At 40.7% G+C, this 22,529-nt stretch overlaps 1 protein-coding gene and 1 pseudogene across 1 annotated transcript in view; one reads left to right on the forward strand and one right to left on the reverse strand.

The window, feature by feature from the left end:
* SLC35F2 (solute carrier family 35 member F2) overlaps window positions 1-22,529 on the reverse strand; it is a 120,934-nt gene that overhangs the window by 33,439 nt on the left and 64,966 nt on the right. The gene's annotated exons all lie outside the window — the stretch shown is intronic.
* LOC107133151 (uncharacterized protein C14orf119-like) lies at window positions 194-1,402 on the forward strand (annotated as a pseudogene).

The following is a 22,529-nucleotide window of genomic DNA, read 5'->3' on the forward strand; positions in this document are numbered from 1 at the left end:
GAGAATGGGTTTCCTCTATAATCCTATGTATTTTGTTTTTTGCATTTAAAAACATTATTCTGAGAAGGAAATACTGTAAACCCACCGGAAAGATACAGTCAGCAAAACCCAGAGTGTGGAAAACTCTCTAGCACATATGAACTGTCTCTTTAAAAATAAACTGCAAGAGACCAGACGTGCCTGGGTTGCCTGACTGGCCTTTCTTATAAGTTTTCAGAAAACAGAAGCACAATAGTTGGAGTCCAAGCATTCTTGTGATGGTCTCCAGGTACCCTGTGAGAGGAAAGGGGAGGGTGCCCCTGGAATCATCTTCCTCTTCAATGCCGCTCCCCTGCCCTTCTCCCTTATCCTCTGTCACAGACACTTCTAACTCTTCCCCTCCCCCATGTCTTACATCACTTCCCAGAAGATGAAGTGTATCCTTTCCTGGTTTGCCAGCTGGTCGGGTTCTCAGTGTGAACCTTTCCAACAGAACCTGGTAGCTAAGACAGTATTGGGAAAATCACAGCCACTGCTTGAAAGTCTGGAGCGGCTCAGTGTGTCTGGAGCAAACACACTATCTTGTATCTTTGAGTGCCAGTTGCATCTTCGGGATAAATGGTTCTGAGGTTGGGCTGAGCAACAGCACAGTGAATTTGTCAGGCAGCTGAAGGTCAGTAAGGCAGGCTTTGTGGCAAAATTTTACTATGCTGTGGCTGCTACAGCTGCTGCAGAATGCTAGGCATTAAAAATCAAAGAAGATAACCAGAGCGAACGGCATCAATGCCACAACTTTACCACGAGAACTTCAAACATGTCACTTAAAGATCTGGAGATGGTGTCCCGATTAGCTGACGGAACTCGCTGATCAGTACAAGCCTGGTGATTTCAACAGCCTATCAGCTGGACTCCTAGTGTAAATGTTTTCCATTTAAGCAAATCCAGATCAGCAGTCTGCCTCCTAACTTACTTCTTTCCAAGACAAGTCAAACCCTCAAGAATTTAAAGATTTCTTTGGCAACTATAATCAAAAGGAATCTACACATTATAACTCAAGCCTATTGTTAGCCTACAGGGGTATCAAACACAGCTCTTGAACTCCAGAAATGGAAGAATGGTGAAAAAAGGTCATGTTTTTATAATTTAGCTGGCTTCAGATACCTGGTTTTACCACCACTACCAAATTCTGGCATAATTATCTGTCATCCCAACTACTAGCTTTAAGTTATGATTTAGTAAAAGTATGAAAAAAATCAGATTAGCTACTCCTTTCTCCACACTGATGCTTGTCTGAGTCTAAGTAACAATGACTTTTCTTCTAAAGTATATGAGACATCCTTGGAGCTGGCAGCAGATAGTCTTATTCTATAAGTTTGCTCTACAACAATAAACAATATGAAAACAAGTGACACTCTTTACAAGTTGAAGGGCTTATTTTTTATATCAAAATAAAGAATGAATTTTGAGAACCAAAAAAATAAATAAACTGCAAGAATAAAAGAGCCAAAAAAAGAAAAAGACAATAGAAAAGAGCCAAGAGGAAGAGGAAACATATAGAAGGAAGAGATGTAGATATAACAATCTTTAAAAATGCATGGTACTTACGTGCATCTTTATATAAACAAACTATTTTTAAAATTAAGTTGTAATTGGGGAAACTTAAAAAGCCTCTTGATGAAAGTGAAAGAGGAGAGTGAAAAAGTTGGCTTAAAACTCAACATTCAGAAAACGAAGATCATGGTATCTGGTCCCATCACTTCATGGGAAATAGATGGGGAAACAGTGGAAACAGTGTCAGACTTTATTTTTTGGGGCTCCAAAATCACTGCAGATGGTGATTGCAGCCATGAAATTAAAAGACGCTTACTCCTAGGAAGGAAAGTTATGACCAACCTAGATAGCATATTCAAAAGCAGAGACCTTACTTTGCCAACAAAGGTCCGTCTAGTCAAGGCTGTGGTTTTTCCTGGGGTCATATATGGATGTGAGAGTTAGACTGTGAAGAAAGCTGAAGACTGAAGAATTGATGCTTTTGAACTGTGGTGTTGGAGAAGACTCTTGAGAGTCCCTTGGACTGCAAGGAGATCCAACCAGTCCATTCTAAAGGAGATCAGCCCTGGGATTTCTTTAGAAGGAATGATGCTAAAGCTGAAACTCCAGTACTTTGGCCACCTCACATGAAGAGTTGACTCATTGGAAAAGACTCTGATGCTGGGAGGGATTGGGGGCAGGAGGAGAAAGGGACGACAGAGGATGAGATGGCTGGATGGCATCACCAACAGGAGTTGGTGATGGATAGGGAGGCCTGGCGTGCTGCAATTCATGGGGTCACAAAGAGTCAGACACAACTGAGAGACTGAACTGAACTAAAGAGACTAGCTATATGATAGTAAGGAATTATTGCTAATTTTTAGGTGGAATAATAGTACTATGACTATGTTTCTTAAGTCCTTATCTTACATTTTGAGATTAATACTGAAATATTTATGCATGAAATTATATGATGCTTAAGATTTACTTTAGGATAATCCAGGAGGGGCGAAGTGGAGAAGTATGAAAGAAATCAGCTGATAATTATTGGTTGATCTGTATATCACAGCAGGTAATAGGCTCTACTTTTATTTAAATGTTCCCATAATTTTTTTAAGCCTAACATAAACCTCACATTTACCCATGATAAGACTATTCAGACAAACTCAAATATCATATTTACTTACTTTCAGTTATAGTTATACCAACCAAATGTAGGAACACTCATTTTCTCTTACTAATCAGAAGCTTTAGTATCTGATTAGTTAAAAGAGAGAGAAAAAAAAAATAAATTCATTATTATTTAACAAATACAAGTTTTAAAAGTTTCAAAATATAAAATTCTCGGGAGAGAAGTAATGAAAACAGGTTTATAATGGAGGAAAACCTAGATTGCTGATCTAATAAAATGTCTCATATAGTATTCTGTTTAGTATGTATTTGGCTGGCCAGATAGGTTGTAGTACGAAGTCAAGTGGACCTTAGGAAGCATCACTACAAACAAAGCTAGTGGAAGTGATGGAAATCCAGCTGAGGCATTTCAAATCCTAAAAGATGATGCTGTTAAAGTGCTGCACTCAATATGCCAGCAAATCTGGAAAACTCAGCAGTGGTCACAGGACTGGAAAAGGTCAGTTTCATTCCAATCTCTAAGAAAAGCAATGCCAAAGAATGTTCAAACTACCGCACATTTGCACTCATCTCACATGCTAGCCAAGTAGTACTCAAAATTCTCCAAGCTAGACTTCAACAGTACCTGAATTAAGAATATCCAGATGTGCAAGCTGGATTTAGAAAAGGCAGAGGAACCCAGAGATAAAATTGCCAACATGCACTGGATCATAGAAAAAGCAAGAGAATTCCAGAAAAACATCTACTTCGTCTTTATTGACTACACTAAAGCCTTTGACTGGGTGGATCACAAGAAATTGAGGAAAATTCTTCAAGAGACAGGCATAACACACCACCTTACCTGCCTCCTGAGAAATCTGTATGCAGATCAGGAAGCAATAGTTAGAACTGGACATGTAACAAAGGATTGGTTCTAAATTGGAAAAGGAGTACATCAAGGTTGTATATTGTCACCCTGTTTATTTTACTTATATGCAGAGTACATTAGGTGAAATGCTGGGCTGGATGAAGCACAAGCTGGAATCAAGATTGCCAGGAGAAATATCAATAACCTCAGATACACAGATGACACCACCCTTATGGCAGAAAGCGAAGAACTAAAGAGCCTCTTCATGAGACCAAAAGAGGAGAGTAAAAAAGCTGGCTTAAAACTCTACATTCAAAAAACTAAGATGTTGGCATCTGGTCCCATCACTTCATGGCAAATAGATGGGGAAACAATGGAAATAGTGAAAGACTTTATTTTCTTGGGCTCCAAAATCACTGCAGATGGTGACTGCAGCCATGAAATTAAAAGTCACTTGCTCCTTAGAAGAAAAACTATGACAAACCTAGACAGTATATTAAAAAGAAGAGACATTACTTTGCCAACAAAGGTCTGTCTAGTCAAAGCCATGGCTTTACCAGTAGTCATGTATGGATGTGAGAGTTGGACTATAAAGAAAGCTGAGCACCGAAGAATTGATGGTTTTGAACTGTGGTGTTGGAGAAGACTCCTGAGAGTCCCTTGGACAGCAAGGAGATCCAACCAGTCCATCCTAAAGGAAATCAGTCCTGAATATTCACTGGAAGGACTGATGCTGAAGGTGAAACTCCAATACTTTGGCCCCCTGATGCAAAGAACTGACTCATTGGAAAAGACCCTGATGCTGGGCAAGATAGAAGGCAGGAGAAGGGGACGACAGAGAACGAGATGGTTGGATGGCATCACCAACAAGACAGACATGAGTCTGAGCAAGCTCCAGAAGTTGGTGATGGACAGGGAAGCCTGGAGTGCTGCAGTCCATGGGGTCGCAAAGAGTCGGACACAACTGAGCAACTGAACTGAACTGTAGGTTGCAGGCTTTTGCCAAAGTATTACATTTCTCTAGTCCTGTACAGGAGCAAGGGTCCACTGACAATCAATCCTAAGTGCTTGGATACCAAGAGTAGAAGAAAAGACATCATGAAGTAAGGGGAGACTTTCTTTTGTCTTTGTCCTAGATTCACCAAACAACATCAGATCTTGTAGTTCCTAAGTAGATTTTTCAGTTGGGATGATTTCACTGTAACCAGCTGTCAAATTTAACAGTGACAATTCTTGTTATAAATTGTTGTGCTTAGTCACTCAGTCCTGTCCAACTCTTTGAGACCCTACGGACTATAGCTAACCAGGCTCCTCCATTCTTGAGACTCTCCAGGCAAGAATACTGGTGAGTGTGTAGATCCCTTCTCCAGGGGATCTTCTCAACCCAAGGATCAAACCTGCATCTCCTGCATTGCAGGTGGATTCTTTACCATCTCAGCCACTAGGGAAGCCCCCATTATAAATTAATACATTTATTTTCAAGTATAAATGTAAGTTTCAACAGCAAGAGCCCCACTTTATCTAGAGCCCAACCACACCCAAATGAACTGACCATGATGTTCCAGATATACAGAAGTATAAAATTCCCCCCAAGGAACAGGAATTCAGAGATTCAGCTACCAGCTTTTTTTTTTTTTTTTTTTTAATTTTTTTTGGGGGGGGGGTAAGATTTTTTTTAATTTTAATTGGAGGTTAATTACTTTACAATATTGTATTGGTTTTGCCATACATCAACATGAATCCACCACAGGTGTACACATGTTCCCACTCCTGAACCCCTCTCCCACCTCCCTCCCCATCAGCTTTCTTATCTACAATTCTAGAAGGATGTTCATAAAATTTTGCCATAACCACAATTTATCATTTAATGAAGTAATGAAGCAAGTGTGTCCAAAAGTTGCCCCATAAATCATAGCACCTATTATATTTTCTTCTATGTATTACTATTAAACAGAATAATAGAATAAGGCACTTCAAAATTAGCAAAACATTTTTCTCTACTTACCATCACCATATGTCATGGTGAACTTCTTACCCTGGAAGGGGAGGGGAAAGCTAACCACTTTTGTGGTACTCTATGACAATACAATGAGGTTTGGAGAAGAGCAAACTTAGGATGGGTGTAGGTCCAGCAAGGACCAGAATTACATCCACTCTCTTTGGTTGTAACTCAAGATGTATTCAACCAAAATTAACTTGAACCTCTGAGCCTTAACAACTCTCTTCTAGTTCCTGAAACTCTCATTCCATTCTGACTCTGCAGAAACATGAAAGGGCCTAGAGCCAAAGGATACTAGTGAAAGGGGTAAGAAATCAACGACTAGATTGGTAGATGGATCAAATTATCTGATTGAACCTTAAAATTAACAGAGCATTTGAGTGGGTTCATAGGACTTTGGTTGTTTTCTTCTTTATCAAATTTGTACATAGCAAGTTTTCTAACAATGAGAAATCTATTTTTTTTTAAATCTATGTTCTTTCTTTAAAAACCTGAAAGTCTGAAGGGACCAGAAGAGCCCGTGCAGACTAACGTTAGAAGACTTCTTTGACTCTTCATTTTGAATCCTTGTGCTAAGGTGGACTCATCTGTCACCATCAAGTATTATTTTATTACATTCATGCTAAAGAACCCCATCAAAATACTTACTTTATGTTTTTTATAGTGCATTGCAAGATACAAAAACTTCTCTCTACCTTGTTTGATTTTTAATCAATTTGACAGTGCTGTGGAGTTACAGATGAAGAAACTGAGGCTGAGAGCGATGAAATGGATCACCTAACTGATGCTGGTTCAAAAGTAGCAGAATTAGGTACAAAATACAAGGCCCCAGCACAAATAAAGTGCTTCTGCTAGCCCACTATGTTCCCTCCTATGTGATTCTGTTAAAATAACTTAAAGTAGAAAATTCATCTTTTCTTATTTTTTCTCTAACCAAATATCTGACGAAAATGGATAAGGTGGCAAAAATACAAATTGGATAATGCTAATGCCATCTCTTTCTATAAATGCCTGACTTCTCATCTAATCATTGAATATGACTTCAAATTATATTTTCCCATATGTTTTATATTAGATAAAATATTCCATAATAACTATAGACTCAGTTTGCATAGAATTAAATCAGTTATTATAGAATTATAATTAGTTTACATATTTCTCAGAATTTTATTTGCAAATATATCCAAACACATGCCAAGCAATTTAATAAATACTGTGCACAATTCTGAGGTCTGCGAATTTTGGCAATACCTGTCAACTCTAATCATTGCAATATCATCCCACAGCCAATATGAGAAAGATACCAATATTAAGTCCTATAGAAAATTAGAGTTAAGCAAAAACAGAAAGATACACACACACACATACACCGACATCCTCACACAAACAGAGAAGCATGGATGGAGAAAATAGCCACTTGAGGTATTTTTCAGTAACTGCACCTATAATAGAAAGCTGCAGCTTGATCAGATAGGGAGCCGATCTATCTCAGTTCAGTTCAGTTGCTCAGTCACGTCCGACTCTTTGCGACCCCATGGACTGCAGCATGCCAGGTTTCCCTGTCCTTCACCATCTCCCGAAGCTTGCTAAACTTATGTCCATTGAGTCAGTGGTGCCAGTCAACCATCACACCCTCTAAACCCCTTCTCCTCCTGCCTTTTATCTTTCCCAGCATCAGGGTCTTTCCCAATGAGTCAGTTCTTCATATCAGGTGGCCAAAGTATTGGAGTTTCAGTTTCAACATCAGTCCTTCCAATGAACATTCAGGACTGATTTCCTTTAGGACAGACTGGTTTGACCTCCTTGCAGTCCAAGGGACTCTCAAGAGTCTTCTCCAACACCACAGTTCAAAAGCATCAATTCTTCATCGATGATCTAATCAAGTTTATACCTGGGTCTTTTTTTCAGGAGTGGGCTAGGCTTTGCAGTAGTATACTACTCCTACCTAGAGACTGCTTAGTGAAAATAGTCCAACCTGGCAGGTAACTGCTACAACCCACGGTGACCTTTATTACCATCTTCTTATTAGTACTCTTTTCAATTCGGCAAATTTTTTTTTTAGTTCCTGATACCATATCAGACTCTCAGAATATTGAAAAATAATAGAGAGCCTGCCTTCATGAAATTCACAATACAACAGTGAAGAAAAACAGTAAAGAAACAATTGAGTGAGTGAGTGATAGTCACTCAGTCGTGTCTGACTCTTTGTGACCCTATGGACTGTAGCCTGCCAGGCTCCTCTGTCCATGGAATTCTCCAGGCAAGAATCACTCAAGTGGATTGCTATTTCCTAATCCTTCCCTCCCGCTCTAGGGCTTTTGGCTGTGTCTTTTGACAGATAACAGAACAGGAGTTCCTATTCCCTTTCCTATTCCTATTCCCTGACTTCGTCAAGCTGCTCAGGTTAAGAGAAAGGGAATAGGAACTGTTCTGCTACCTGAAAATTGGGATCACTTCTTAGTGGGTGTTAAGCCAAAAGACACAGCCAAAAGCCCAGGAGTAGGAGAAGGAAGGATTACTACTTGCAGCGAGTAAGAACAACAGGTATCTTTCCCAAAGCAGTGTCTCACCAACAACAAAGCTGGAGAAGCTTGAAGCTGAGGATTCACAAAAATTCATGAAGGGCCTTAAGCAGAGAAGAATTTGGCATAGAATTGGGACTAAGGTTGACAAAGTTCAAGCTTTAGTTGACTGAAATCTCCAGTGTCAGAAAAGGTCAACATCATCATTCCTTAGATTCCAGTAGATCTGGTGGTTGAGCATGTGGTTGGAGGAGGGGTCAGTTCCACAAAACAGACCAAGAACCCACATACTGGCTATCTTTACCACTGAAACATAACTGGGAGTCTTTATAACTGATTTATTCCTTAGCTATTGTTACTTTTCTTGCCTAAAAACACATTTGTTCTTTTGTCCTTAAGATCATTAAATACTGAGACCTGATCAAGGATTGTGGTCAGGCTTAGATCACAAAATAGCTTAGGTCTTGCTCTAATGTCAAGAAAACCATGTCTGGTTATCTTTCTCCAGGGACCCTCTGCCTTATCTGCTTATAGGTACCAGCAGAAAATGGTATTATGAATTCTCCAGCATGCCTGAAGCCTAGAGATGCAGCTCATCCAAAGAAATTAGCAGCTACCAAATCTCTTTCAAACCTGTGGAACAACCTAAAAAGAGAACCAATTATTGGTTGATTATTTTAAACACGGACCATGTGCAAAGGTGAGGGTTAGATGAGTTGAGAAATGTTTTCTTGATATTTTATGAATTATTGCTTACATTTGTACCAGCGTCCAGATAGTCTCTGTGCTCTAAAGTTATTTTTTTTTAAACTGGAACCAATTTTAGACTCTATCACCAAATGTACTAGACAGAATAATGTCTCCCGAAACATCTCCATGCCCTAGTACCCTGCAACCTATGAATAGTTCACCTACATGGTACAATATTATGATATAAGAAATATATATTTTAGTCTTGGTTCCTGGCCAAATCCTAAAGTCCTTATAATTTCCTAAATGATAAGACTGAAAGGGGACTTCCCTGGTGATCCAGTAACAAAGACTCTGCATTCCCAACTTTTGAGGGCTGGGTTCCATCCCAGGTCAGGGAACTAGATCCCACATGCCCTCAACTAAAGCAAGATTTCACATGCTGCGAAAACAATAGAAGATCCAGCATGCTGCAACTAAGACCCGAGGCAGCCTAATTAATTAACTAATTTTTTTAAAAGACAGTTGTTCAGTCGCTCAGTCATTTCCGACTCTTTGTGACCCTATGGACTGCAGCACACCAGGCTTCCCTGACCTTCACCATCTCCCAGAGCCTGCTCAAACTCATGTCCATTGAATTGGTGATACCATCCAACCATCTCATCCTCTGTCGTCCCTTTCTTCTGCCTTTGATCTTTCCCAGCATCAGGGTCTTTTCTAATGAGTCGGCTTCTTGCATCAGGTGGCCAAAGTATTGGAGCTTCTGCTTCATTATCAGTCCCTACAATGAATACTCAGGATTGATTTCCTTTAGGATGGACTGGTTGGATCTCCTTGCAGTCCAAAGGACTCTCAAGAGTCTTCTCCAACTCCACAGTTCAAAAGCATCAATTATTTGATGCTCAGCCTTCTTTATAGTCCAACTCTCACATTCACACATAACTACTGGAAAAACCATAGCTTTGACTATTGTCAGCAAAGTAATGTCTCTGCTTTTTAATATGCTGTCTAGGTTTGTCATAGCTTTTCTTCCAAGGTGCAAGCATCAAATTTTAATTTCATGGCTGCAGTCACCATCTACAGTGATTTTGGAGACAGAGAAAGTGAAAGGACCACCTTTTTTTGTTTGTTGGTCTCCAGATCCTGAAATAGCTCCAGAGTAATAAAGAAGAAAGAATCATTTTTTGTTATTTGTAATAGGCCCTTTAAACCACGCCAGAGTTTATGTTAATAATATGACTTTAAGAAAGCCCCTAAGGGTAGAGGACTGGTTGCCAGGGGAACCAGCCAGTAATTAGAGGGCTGGAACTTTCAGCTCCACTCCCAAGGAAGAGGAAAGAGGCTGGAGGTTGTGTTAATCACTACTGACCAATGAATTAATCACTTTGCTACATAATGGGGGCTTCCCTGGTGGCTAAGGTCCTAAAGGATCTGTAGCAAATCAGGGAGACCCAGATTCAATCCCTGGGTTGGGAAGATCCCCTGAAGAGAACAGCTATCCACTCCAGTATTCTTGCTTGGAGAATTCAATGGACTGAGAAGTCTGATGGACTACAGTCCATGGGGTCGCCAATGAAAACATTCATTAACCTCAGATTGATCAGTAGAAATACAAGGTAACAACCTGGGACTCATGACTTGTGTCTGAAATGGAAGGTTGGGAGGTGGAGGCATGTTAGGGAAATTGAAATGGAGGAAGTTTTGTTCAAGCTTCAGAAGCAGGAGAGCAGGCCTCTGATCGGCTTCTGACTTGCCTGGACATTGCCAGAATTCCATGCCTGCCTGCAAGCAAAGCAAGTCAGGAGGCACTTTAGATAAAACCCATTCCAAACTAGGGATTGAACCCATGTTCTTGCTTGGCAGGAGCATTCTTTACCACTGAGCCACCTGAAAAGTGCCTGTGGAGTCTGCACTAAGTCCAAACAGTATCATAACTAAATTGTAGTACACCCAATTTGTGTCTGAAGAGCTGGTAAATTTCTTGATGTGAGAAAACCACAAGCACCACCCCCACATTTGTTGTCAGAAATACTGAGGTAGGAAAATACAGTTTTTTCCTTTGGGCAAAAGGGATTTTGCAGATGTAATTATGGTTAAGTACCTTGAGATGAGTCCTTAAAAGGAAGACCCTATTCCATCTGTGGTTGAGGGTGGTATGACCACATAAAGAGTCCAAGAGAAGCAAAGTTGCTGGTTTTGAAGATGGGGCCAAAACCAAGGAATGCAGGCATCCTCCAGAAAGTGAAGAGGCAAGGCCATCCACTCTCCCTAGAGCCTCCAGAGAAGAACACAACCCAGCTGATGTCTTGCTTTTTAGCCCAGTGAGACCTGTGTCAGATTTCTGCCCTAAGGAACGGTAAGATAATAAATCTGTTTTCAGTCACTAAATTTGTAGTAATCTGTTATAACAGCAATAGAAAACTAGGGCACCAAGTCAAGTTCGTTGCATATGACACTTAATATTTGAATCATAATGTTATTTAACTCTTTACATCCAACCCAATGAATGGCCTTAGTAATAAGATAATCATATCAAGTAAAAAGCCTATTAAGTAACTGCAAGCAAAGTGGATCAGGAGCCATCCTGGATTAAAACACTTTCATCATTTGCTGGGAAAAAACTGAAACCATGCCATCAAACCAGAAACTATTGAACTAGTTTTATGTAAGTGAACAAAAGTACAGTTGGAAAGCCAGAGATTTCCTCTTACATATCATGTCCTGCATGACTCTAAGATAGTCAGGAATACAGGGGAAATATATTAATACTCACCCTCTATACAATAAAAGGGAGACAAGTGCCAATCACTGTACTGAGCTTTTACATATATTAACGGATTTTCATACAAACCTAAAATGTAGGTATTCTTTTGCCAAAGTTCAAAGTCCTTTAACCAAGTTTTGACAAATAAATAGTAACACTAGGAAAGTTAAAGTCGCTCAGTCATGTCCAACTCTTTGCAACCCCATGGACTGTAGCCCACCAGGCTCCCCTGTCCATGGACTTCTCCAAGCAAGAATATCAGAGTGGGTTGCCATTTGCTTCTCTGGGGGAACTTCTCGACCCAGGAATAAAGCTCGGGTCTCCTGCATTACAGGCAGATTCTTTACTATATGAGCCACCAGGGAAGCCTTGCAGTAACACTAGATTAAAATTAAAATAAGATTCTAAAGCCTATGTTCTTTCCATTCTGCTATGCTAAGAAAATGAAATAATTGTGGGAAGAAAGATAGTAAGAAGGGTGCACAGTTCTAGAATAATTATCCCTCAATTCCTACAGCATTTGCCTTGTAACTCTCTTTCCCATTTTCTACATTATGTCTGTAGTGTTTTATATTCCTGTTTCATTTGTTTTACTAGATTATAAATGCATAAAGTGTATCATGGGGATTTTTGTGCCTTCCCCTTACATTCATATAATATCCAGTACTGTTGCTATTACTGCTGTTACTATTGTTACCATTACTATTATTACTGTTTACAGTAACAATAATATCTGACACTTGTTAAGTGCACATTTCTTACCAAGCACTGTTCTAACAATTTCATAATTCTAATTCATGTAATCCTCCCAACAATCCTATAAGGTAGGTAATATTTTTTTTGCTATTTATATATAAACAAACTGAAGCACAAGACATTAAGCAACTTGCCCAATATTATACAGCTAGTAAACAGTAGAACCTGGGGAGCAGCCCAAGCAATGTGGCCTATAATAATTGTTATACTGGAAGTACAGTAGCCCTCTCCCCTTTATCTATGAAGGATACATTCCAAGAATCCCAGGGGAAGACTGAAAATGTATATAGTACTGAACCCTACACATGCTATGTTTTTTCCTATACATACATACTCATGATAAAATTAATTTATACATGAAGGAAGAGATTAACAACAGTAACTAATAGATCAATTATAACAATATATTGTAATAAAAGTTATGTGAATGTGAGCTCTCTCAGAATATTTTACAGTGCAGATTTAATGTGTTTTCCATCTAATCTTAACTAAGCATTTATCACACACTGTGGCTGTAACTTTTATTTTACTTTGCTCTATTTGGGTTTGTCGAGTCTGTTGCAGCATGCAGGATCTTCACGGCAGCACAGGGACTCTAGTTGTGGGCTCAGCAGTTGCTACAAGTGGGCTCTCCAATTGTGGCGAACAGGTTCCGGCTCAGTGACTGTGGCACGTGGGCTTAGTTGCTCTGCAGCATGTGGGATCTTAGTTCCCCAGTCAGGGATCAAACACACGTTCCCTGCACTGCAAGGCGGAATCGTAATCACTGTGCCGCCAGGGAACAACTGTGGCTGTAACTTTTGCAGTTTGAGGTGCAACAGCAAAACTAGCACACATTTCTTTTTCCTTCTTCACAGTTTCACAGAAGATTCATTCTTGCCATACATCTTAGCAAATTCAGCAGACAAGCTTTTTCCCTCATTAAACAGAGAACTTTCACCATGTTAATTAAAGAAAATACCTTATGGCTTCCCTGTGCTGTATCCAAACCGCCAGCATCACTACTCTTACATTTGTGGGCCGTTTTTAAGTAACATAATGGTAACATGGACACAAAAATAGTCTGATAATCAAGATGCCACAAGTGACTAATGGGCAGGAGAGCAGAACAAAGGGATGAATCAAATCCCAGGTGGATGCAGCAGACAGCACAGGATTTTACCACACTACTCAGAGCAGCACGCAATCTAGAACTTATGAACTATTTCTGGAATTTTCCATTTAATGTTTTCAGGCCTCAGTTGACCATGTGTAACTGAAACCAAGGACAGCATTTATTAAGGACTCAAAATCCCTTTCTTATTATCCTAACAAGATTGAGGAGACAATAAAAATAACTGTGTGTCAGGTGTCATACCAAGTGCTTATATATGTTGTTTCATTTAAATCTCATAAAAGCTTTTGTGAGAAAGGGATTACAAGTACAACTGAATAGGTAAGAAACTGAGTTTCAGCCGTTCTGAGTTTGTATTTTCCCATCCTACATATTACCTCTCTGATAATAACAAAAATGAAGTATACAATGTTGAGGATTATGATACCATGCAAGGAGATCAACTGATACAAATTACCCTGAATCTCTAACAATGAGCATTAACACATCCATTTGATTATATGTTCCACAATTATTTTAATAAGGGGGTGTTCTAATGAAATTAAGAAAGACAAAAAATCTATTTATAGTATCCTCTCTCTGCCCTCCAATTTTGATTGGCTGAAAAGAGAAAGTCTGAAACACATATTCAACTCACCTATTCTATCTGGACACAGGTCAGAGAAACTTGAGTCCTACAGCCCACAAGGGGGAGGTTAAAGTGAAAGTGTTAGTCATTCAGTTGTGTGCAACCCTTTGCGACCCCGTGGACTGCAGTCCGCCAGGGTCCTCTGTCCCTGGGATTCTCCAGGCAAGAACACTGGAGTGGGTTGCCATTGCCTTCTGCAGGAGATCTTCCCCACCCAGGGATCGAAGCTGGGTCTCCTGCATTGCGGGCGGATTCCTTACCTACTGAGCCACCAGGGACGCGAACAAGAAGGCGCTGGAGAAGCACTAACTGTGGGCAATACGTAGAGGATGTGGCCTCCCACCTCTTGGATTCTCCCTCTCCCCAGACTCCTGTGTGAGAATTCCAAAAAGGGCAACCGATGTGAAACACCCTCTAAGGTCAGGAACAGGAGCTCCAGGAGGGCTGACAAGCTGGGGACAGGGATGGGGGAAGGGTAAATTCAGAAGGATGGGATCAGTACTGGGTAATTAGCACACTGCAGTTTCAAGCGTCTAGATGGCTAGAGTTTAAAATCCTGTGACAGACGTACAACCATATCTCTACCCAGCCCAGTCTGGCAAAGGCATGGAAGAAAACAGACTAACCCTGTTCTCCATGGGCAACCAAGAAGCCACCACCCACAAAATTTTAAATTCCTAATACTGCCTACCTATTGAGGCTGAGGCTGAATAGGAAGTTTTGAAGAACTGTTTTTTTTAACCATTGAAAAATCTAAATGTATATCCCTTGTGGATTATCAAAACAAAAATATGGATTTCAAAATTTGAGGGTTTTGTTGTTTTCTGTTTTGTGTGTTTTAAATGGTAAGATGTAATCCTCAAATGAAGAAAATCAACTGGTCTGCAGTTAGAAGAATGAAATCAACAGAGACAGCAAAGCACAAATAAAGAGAAAGGCAGAGAATCCCACTGTGGTTTGGGTTCCTGGCTCCATGTGCTTCTCTGCTCTCTGTGGTTTGGCACTTAAACCCTCCTTGAATTCTGCAAAGTCATAAATCTTCCTTTTTACCTACAACAGTGGTCAGCTGGATTTCTCAGCTAACAATAAAATTAATACACTATTCAAACACCAACCAGGCACCAAAAGAAAACAGGAATCTAAGTCTGAAAGTTCCTGAGGATTGGGTCTGGGAGGAGAAGGGAGGTGTAAAGGAGTGAGTCATGACAGTCTTTCAACATTCCTCAGACCTTAAACCAGAAAAACTCACTTTCCTCCTTGGTCTGCTTCATTTGCTCCTAATTTATGCCTGCCAGGTCTCAACCACTCTCAACCTTTTCAACTGGAACTGCCAGTATCAGGCAAGGAGAAGTAAATGAGCATTAGTGGGGAACCTGATACAAGCTCCAATTTTTTAAGCTCTCAGGTGGCATCTTTAAAAATCTATGTAAATTGCATTATGTATGTGTGTGTGAAAGTCACTCAGTTGTGTCTTTGCGACCCCATGAACTATACAGGCCATGGAATTCTCCAGGCCAGAATACTGGAGTGGGTAGCCTCTCCCTTCTCCAGGGGATCTTCTTAACCCAGGGATGGAACCCAGGTCTCCCACATTGCAGGCAGATTCTTTACCAGCTGAGCCATAAAAGAAGCCCATAGAGATGCCACTTGATATAAAAGTAATAGCAAAAGATGGGTATTTCACAGGTAATACGAGTATTTCTCAAAAGTAGAAACAAAGCCAATAAACATACACAGAGACCCAGCTTCATTACTCATCAGGGATACACAAATTAAGATACTCTTTTACATTCACTTGATTGTAAAACTCTTAAAGTATGATAACATCAAATGCTAGGATATTTGTTTCATTGGATTTCTCATATTCAGCTGGTGGGAGTATAAGTTCATACAAACACTTTGGAAAAAGTTTGGCATTTACTTTATAAAGTTGAACAACCACATACCCTCTAATGCAGCAACTCCTCTCATAGGTGTATGTGTGTGTGCATGTGTATGTATTAAGAAGCTCTTACAAGTGATCAACAGGAGACAGTAGAAGAATGTTCCTAAAACTCCTGTTCACTATTCCAAAACACATAGAAAAAAGCCCAAATGCCCCTCAATGGAATGAGATCATAAACTGTGGTATACTCACAGGAAAGAATATTATATGAAGCAAAAGGGAGTGTTTTGCAGCATCAGGCAACAATACAGATGAATCTTAGCAATGCGATATGGGGGGTATAAATAAATCCCAACAGATTATTCATAACATATACTTTTAAAACAGTTTTTAAAAAAATAATAATAAAATATAAGTTTTAGAAATGTATACAGGTACAACACTATACCAAAATGACAGCAAGGAAATGGTGAAAGAAGGATTTAGGATGGAGATTATCTTTGGTTGGGAAAGAAGGGATAGTGTGAAATGAAATATTTCCTGCCATATCAGCTAGCAAGAAATGTCATCACTATCTGCAATTCCAGCCCTCCAAATGTGAATTTCTGAGCCCTGCCAACAAATGGCACCACTCTCTACCCAAGGAACTTAGGGATGTTACAGTCATCAGCGATTACCGTCCTCCAGTGTGAGCTGGTGAGCCGTAAGGGAATTCAAGAGAGAAAAGAATACTTTTGTAAAATTGCAGGATGCTGGCCCCAGATAGCTGAATGCATAAGAAAGAAATGACTTCAATAATCCCAGACTCTTGCATCTTCCCATACATAGAAAGGTGCTAAATTCCTTGATACCTGGTTTTCCTTACTTAACAATAATCTTCGATGGTCAGACTGCCCGACCCCTTTGTTGCAAATTTGTACGTTGCCTGACTCCATCTCCTGCCTGCTCAGAGCAGTTTTTCAGGGCCTCTGAGATGCTGTCTCCCGGGCTAGGAGTCCTAAACATTTCCACCAAATGAAATATTCTCTACTTTCAGGATGTGACTAATTTTTTAGTCAATGGTTTGAAAGAGGTAGATGAAAATTACCATCACAATTCCAGTTTTAGGGCTGATAGTAGGTATATAGGAACATTTTGCATGCAAAAAAAATTAATTTAGTCATTCATGGGCCAACTATGAAAGCATGTCATGGGCCAGGGATTATGATTAATATACTTCCATGCAACTGGAATCTAAAAAATAAATGATGCTCCAGGAAAAGAATTATATTTATCCTGTGACTTTATATTCTCCCTGGCACCCCAAGGGGATACAAACAGCCCAGAGCAAAAACTCTAGCGGGTAAAATTGTCCCGGGCTTGATTTTTCTGTTTGGTGCCCAGCTCAGAGAAGGCAGGGTCACCACAGTGGTAGCAGCCCAGGCGCTGGGACCAGACTGACTTGGAGGAGATGAAACCTGGCTGCTTTCCTTACTGCCGTGTGACTAATCCCATTAGGGAATGAGATTTAAGCTCCCAGTGCCTCAGCTTCCAAATGTGTCTAGGGGACTGGAAATGCCAGTATAACACTGCAGAGGATTACTGTAAGGATTACATGAGTTAATCCACATGACGTCCTGGAATAGTGAGGTTGCTCTAGGTATACTAAGTAAAGTTAACTCAACAAAGATTGGCTTTTAACATTATTTTATCTCTGACTTGACACCACAGTGAAAAGCTTAAGAAATATTCTTCTAATGGATATGTTAGGGGAAGCACACTTACTGAAACTGCCTACCCTGGCCAGGCACCATAGTAATAACCATTTGCATGAGTTATTTTACAACAGGAAGTCCTAGTCCATTACAGTGGAACTAATAAGCCACCACCAACCAGTTCAGGAAAGGTCAAAAGGAGACACCACGTGTCAGACCACCTCCCAGAATCCTTCTCATGGGCATCCATCTTGGTTGACCAATGTGTGCGCCACCAGGAAGGACTCTGAGTCAGAATGGTTGGCCAAAGACAACCCAGAAATTAATCCCATCACCATAAAGCCTGAGACTGCGATTCATATGGCAGAGTAGTTCTCCTTGGTTCCCTTACCCTACTGCTCTCTGCACGGGCGCCCTTTCCCAGTAAAATCTCTTGCTTTGTCAGCATGTATGTCTCCTTGGACAATTCATTTCTGAGTGTTAGACAACAGTTCTCTTGGACCCTGGAAGGGATCCCCCTTCCTGCAACAGATACATGTATACATAGGGCTGAGTAACTTTGCTGTATACCTGAAACTATCACAACATTATTAGTCAGCTATACTCCATCATAAAATAAAAACTCAAAAAATATTCTGTAGTACTCTTTTGCAGAGTACTACTCTGGGAAGCTCTAAATCACATAGCATAGTAATACTAGCCTCAAGATCTCAGTAGGATTTGCTGGACTGCAGAAACTGAGTCAATACTTTCCTTAAATACTGACTTCCAAGAAATGACTAGAAAGAAGTCTGAGATTCACAGGTGGTTTTTAATGGAATCTTTCTCTGCATCATTGGCATAAATAACCAAGTTTTCATGACATATTACTTATCTGATGACTGTAATTAACAAAGACCCCTCTAACCATCTAAAAAGAAATCCCACAATCTGTAGACTTAAAGTTTTTATAATTTATTAAAATAAAAACCATTTAAATCTTTATACTATTTATAAAGATTTATAAATAGGGCCTATTTATACTTTGACTATGAGCAATTCTAAGAAATGAGTTATCTAGTTTCTACAGCATTAATAGGTTAGAAGTCATAATCTAGAAAAATGTAGACTTTTAGATATGCTCCATAATACAGAAAAAAAAACATGTGTGACAACTATGAGAAAGAAGTCCAAAAAAAATAAGACAAAATATTAACTCAAATGGCCTCTTAGCATATTATGACTACTCAGCAGAATAATTTTAATTATCATAATCATCATAATGATGATCCTGAATCATTAAGAAAAGGTACTATGTTGAATGCACTTTGTTTATTAAAAGGCAAGTAGTCTCATTTCTATTTTAAATATACCATGAAGACTTCTAAATGATGGATTTTTTCCTTGGTAAAATCTCCAGAATTAGTTGCAAATGGACTCACTAAGTATTTCAGTGGGTTGTCCTAACCTAGACAGTTGTTTGATACAAACCAATTAAATGGTGAAGAACTGTTGCCCAAAATTATGACAACAGAAGTGAGTAATCCATTACATAAACAGTGCCACTTTGATTGGGTTTAAAAGTAAGTCTTAATATTTTTTAAAAAGTGAGTCAAAAGTTACCTGTAAAATTCACCTGCATGAAATACTTCATTTTCTCTGATGTTCCTCAGTAAATAAAAATATAAGGAAGCTTTATAACTTTTTAATAAACCTACCAAAACTAATGTACACAAGCAGTTACCTTGAGAGGCAATTTGCTTCTTCCATAGCTGTAGCTCATGAAAACTACTTTTTTGTTACAGTATGGTAATGTAATGAGTTAGGAAACAGGTACAGAAGAGCATAGAGGAAGGGCACCCAACAGAGAGACAGCAAGGAGCCAAGGAAGAAGACTGCCTGACTTAGTGCTGTCTGCAAAGAGTCTTTAAGCAGCCATGAGGTCAGAGAGGAAAGCATTCAAGGAGGGAGGTACGAATATAAAGACATGGACAATGACGTGTGGCAGCAAGGCACTCAGAGGCGCGCCGGTGTTGCTGGGCCACCACATGAGAGATGCACGTCCTGGGAAATGAGCCTGGAGAGGGAAGTGGGCCAGTGATAGACAGCCTCACAGTTCACGTCAAGAACTTTGAGCTCTCAAAAAAAGGAAAAATTTTGCATGATTCCATTTATAAAAGGGACCAAGAATAGTCAAATTTGTAGAGACAGAATGCAGAATAGTGGTCACCAAAGGCTGTGAGGAGAAAGGGATGTGGAGTTAGGGGATAACAGGTTCAGGGTTTCCGTTTGGAATAATTAACAAGTTCTGGAAATGGAGAGTGGTGATGCATGCACAACATTGTGAATATACGTAATGTCACTGAATTAGACACTTAAAATGGTTAAAACAGTAAACTTTACGTTATATATATATATATATTATCATAATAAAAACCTCTAAAAATATAATAATTGTGTTCAGGTAAGGAGAAGACAAAGGAGGGAAGAAGGGAGAGGGAGAGGAAAGAAAAGGAGGGAACAGCGGCCAGAAGCAGTACCAACAGCCACAGCTTGAGCTCCATGCAGTAACCAGTGGCTCTCAGCCTTGTTTTAACTGCAGAACCCTGTCTTCAAACACCTTGCACAAAAGCCCAACTGTAAAACAGGCAAAGCCACGGACCGAGCAGGGGCCAAAGGCCAGCCCAGGAGCCCACCAGCTTCTATTTCCCATCTTGCCCCCATAATGGACCCAGAGGAAACTTCAGTGCCCCCACCAAGAGCTTCCCCAAATTGCAAACCACTGTGCAGGTAATGGGAGGAAGCCAAAAGGTTTCACCCTCAACATGATGCAGTGAGATTTCTGAAACAGTACTGCAAACGTTTAGTTTAGAATCAAATGACTCTACAGTCCATGGGGCTGCGAAGAGTCGGACACCACTTGGCAACTAAACAACAACAACACGAATCAAATGAAACTATCTCCACTTTGCCTCTCCCTGGGGCAGGAGACAGTTGGGCCACAGTTAGGCATTTACAACTGGCCACCTGTTTACATTTCTTAGAGCAAGAGAAAGATGGGCTTCATGCCAGACTCTTAAAACCAGCCTCCTGTTTGCTAAGTAGGACACATGTCTGACTCTTTGCAACCCCATGGACTGTAGCCCACCAGGCTCCTCTGTCCATGAAATTCTCCAGGCAAGAATACTAGAGTAAGCCCTTCCCTTCTCCAGGGGATCTTCCTGACCCAGGGATCAAACCCAAGTCTTTTGCATCTCCTACAATGGCAGAAGGATTCTTTACCACTGAGCTGCTACTGCTAAGTCACTTCAGTCTTGTCCGACTCTGTGCGACCCCATAGACGGCAGCCCACCAGGATCCCCCATCCCTGGGATTCTCAAGGCAAGAATACTGGAGTGGGTTGCCATTCCCTTCTCCAATGCATCAAAGTGAAAAGTGAAATTGAAGTCCCTCAGTCCTGCCCGACTCTTCACGACCCCATGGACCGCAGCCTATCAGGCTCCTCCGTCCATGGGATTTTCCAGGCAAGAGTACTGGAGTGGGGTGCCATCGCCTTCTCCCACTGCGCTACCCAGGTTCAATTCTTGGGCAGGGAATTAAGATGCGAGGCCCCTGCTCACAGCTGCCTCTGTGAGATCATCAACAGCAATCTGCCCTTAGGCAAATTACTTACCTGCTATCAAAGCGAAGTGAAGTCACTCAGTCCTGTTCAACTCTTGGCGATCCCATGGACTGTAGCCTACCAGGCTCCTCCGTCCATGGGATTTTCCAGGCAAGAGTACTGGAGTGGGTTGCCATTTCCTTCTCCAGGGGATCTTCCTGACCCAGGGATCGAACCTGGGTCTCCCACATTGTAGGCAGACGCTTTACCATCTGAGCCACCAGGGAAGTCCAACCGGCTATCAAAGGGACTAAAAAAACTTTTTATAAGGGCTGATGAAATGTTAGTTAGAAGCCTATCCCTTCTCCAGCAGATCTTCCCGACACAGGAATGGAACCAGGGTCTCCTGCATTGCTGACGGATTCTTTACCAACTGAGCTATTAGAGAAGCCTGAAGGATACCTTATTGGGGGTAAAATTCTCATTTGATGGCAGTTATTGGTACCCTTGAGTGTTACTTGGCATTACTCTGGACATGCACGTGGCTCAGACGGTAAAGCGTCTGTCTACAATGCGGGAGACCCGGGTTCGATACCCGGGTTGGGAAGATCCCCTGGAGAAGGAAATGGCAATCCACTCGAGGACTATTGCCTGGAAGATCCCACGGACAAAGGAACCTGGTAGGCTACAGTCCATGGGGTCGCAAAGAGTCGGACACGACTGAACGACTTTACTCACTTCACTGGTTCCTCTGTAATGAGATGATTTAGGGTAGATGAAGGCATGAATGGAAGCTGTGACAAATGTGCCAGTAATGATAAAGGTCTAAGCTTAAGTAGTGACAATAGGGATTAGAGTGGGAGGTAGACGCCAGATACTTTCTGGAAGCACTGTTGAGAAGAGAAATAAGCACTGGCAGCCATCTCATATTCCTCCAAATGAACCTGAAGAAAGGAGCAGAGATAAGCAGGAATAACCTTTGGGTTATTCCTAGAACTGTTCTGGGGGGCAGGGGGTAGGGAGAGGAATATACCCTTGGGCAGAGAAGGCCAGAGGCCACGTGGAAGGCTTTTAAAGTCCACATTTACCTCCTCCCTACACCGCATTACTGCCCATCCCTGTAACAACTTCCTGCAGTGCTGAGAAGTTAAAAAGGTTCAGGTTTTCTAGCCAGGAACCATTCCTCCACCCAGCTCCCTCCAGCTCCTAAGGTAATGAGCTACTTCACCTCTTGAAGTCTAGCAGAAGAGATGAGTTTTAACACTGAGAGTTTAAAATACTAAATATAAGGAGTACTGGCTATTGGGTAAAATGCATTTTTCTGATTGCTGGGTTAGACAAAGAGAAACTGCAAATCAGAATTTATGTTTGGACAGTTGCCAGAGGTAGGACTGAAAATCTAAATGAACA

The sequence above is a fragment of the Bos taurus genome, chromosome 15 (genome assembly GCF_002263795.3).
Source record: "Bos taurus isolate L1 Dominette 01449 registration number 42190680 breed Hereford chromosome 15, ARS-UCD2.0, whole genome shotgun sequence".
Taxonomy (NCBI): Eukaryota; Metazoa; Chordata; class Mammalia; order Artiodactyla; family Bovidae; genus Bos; species Bos taurus.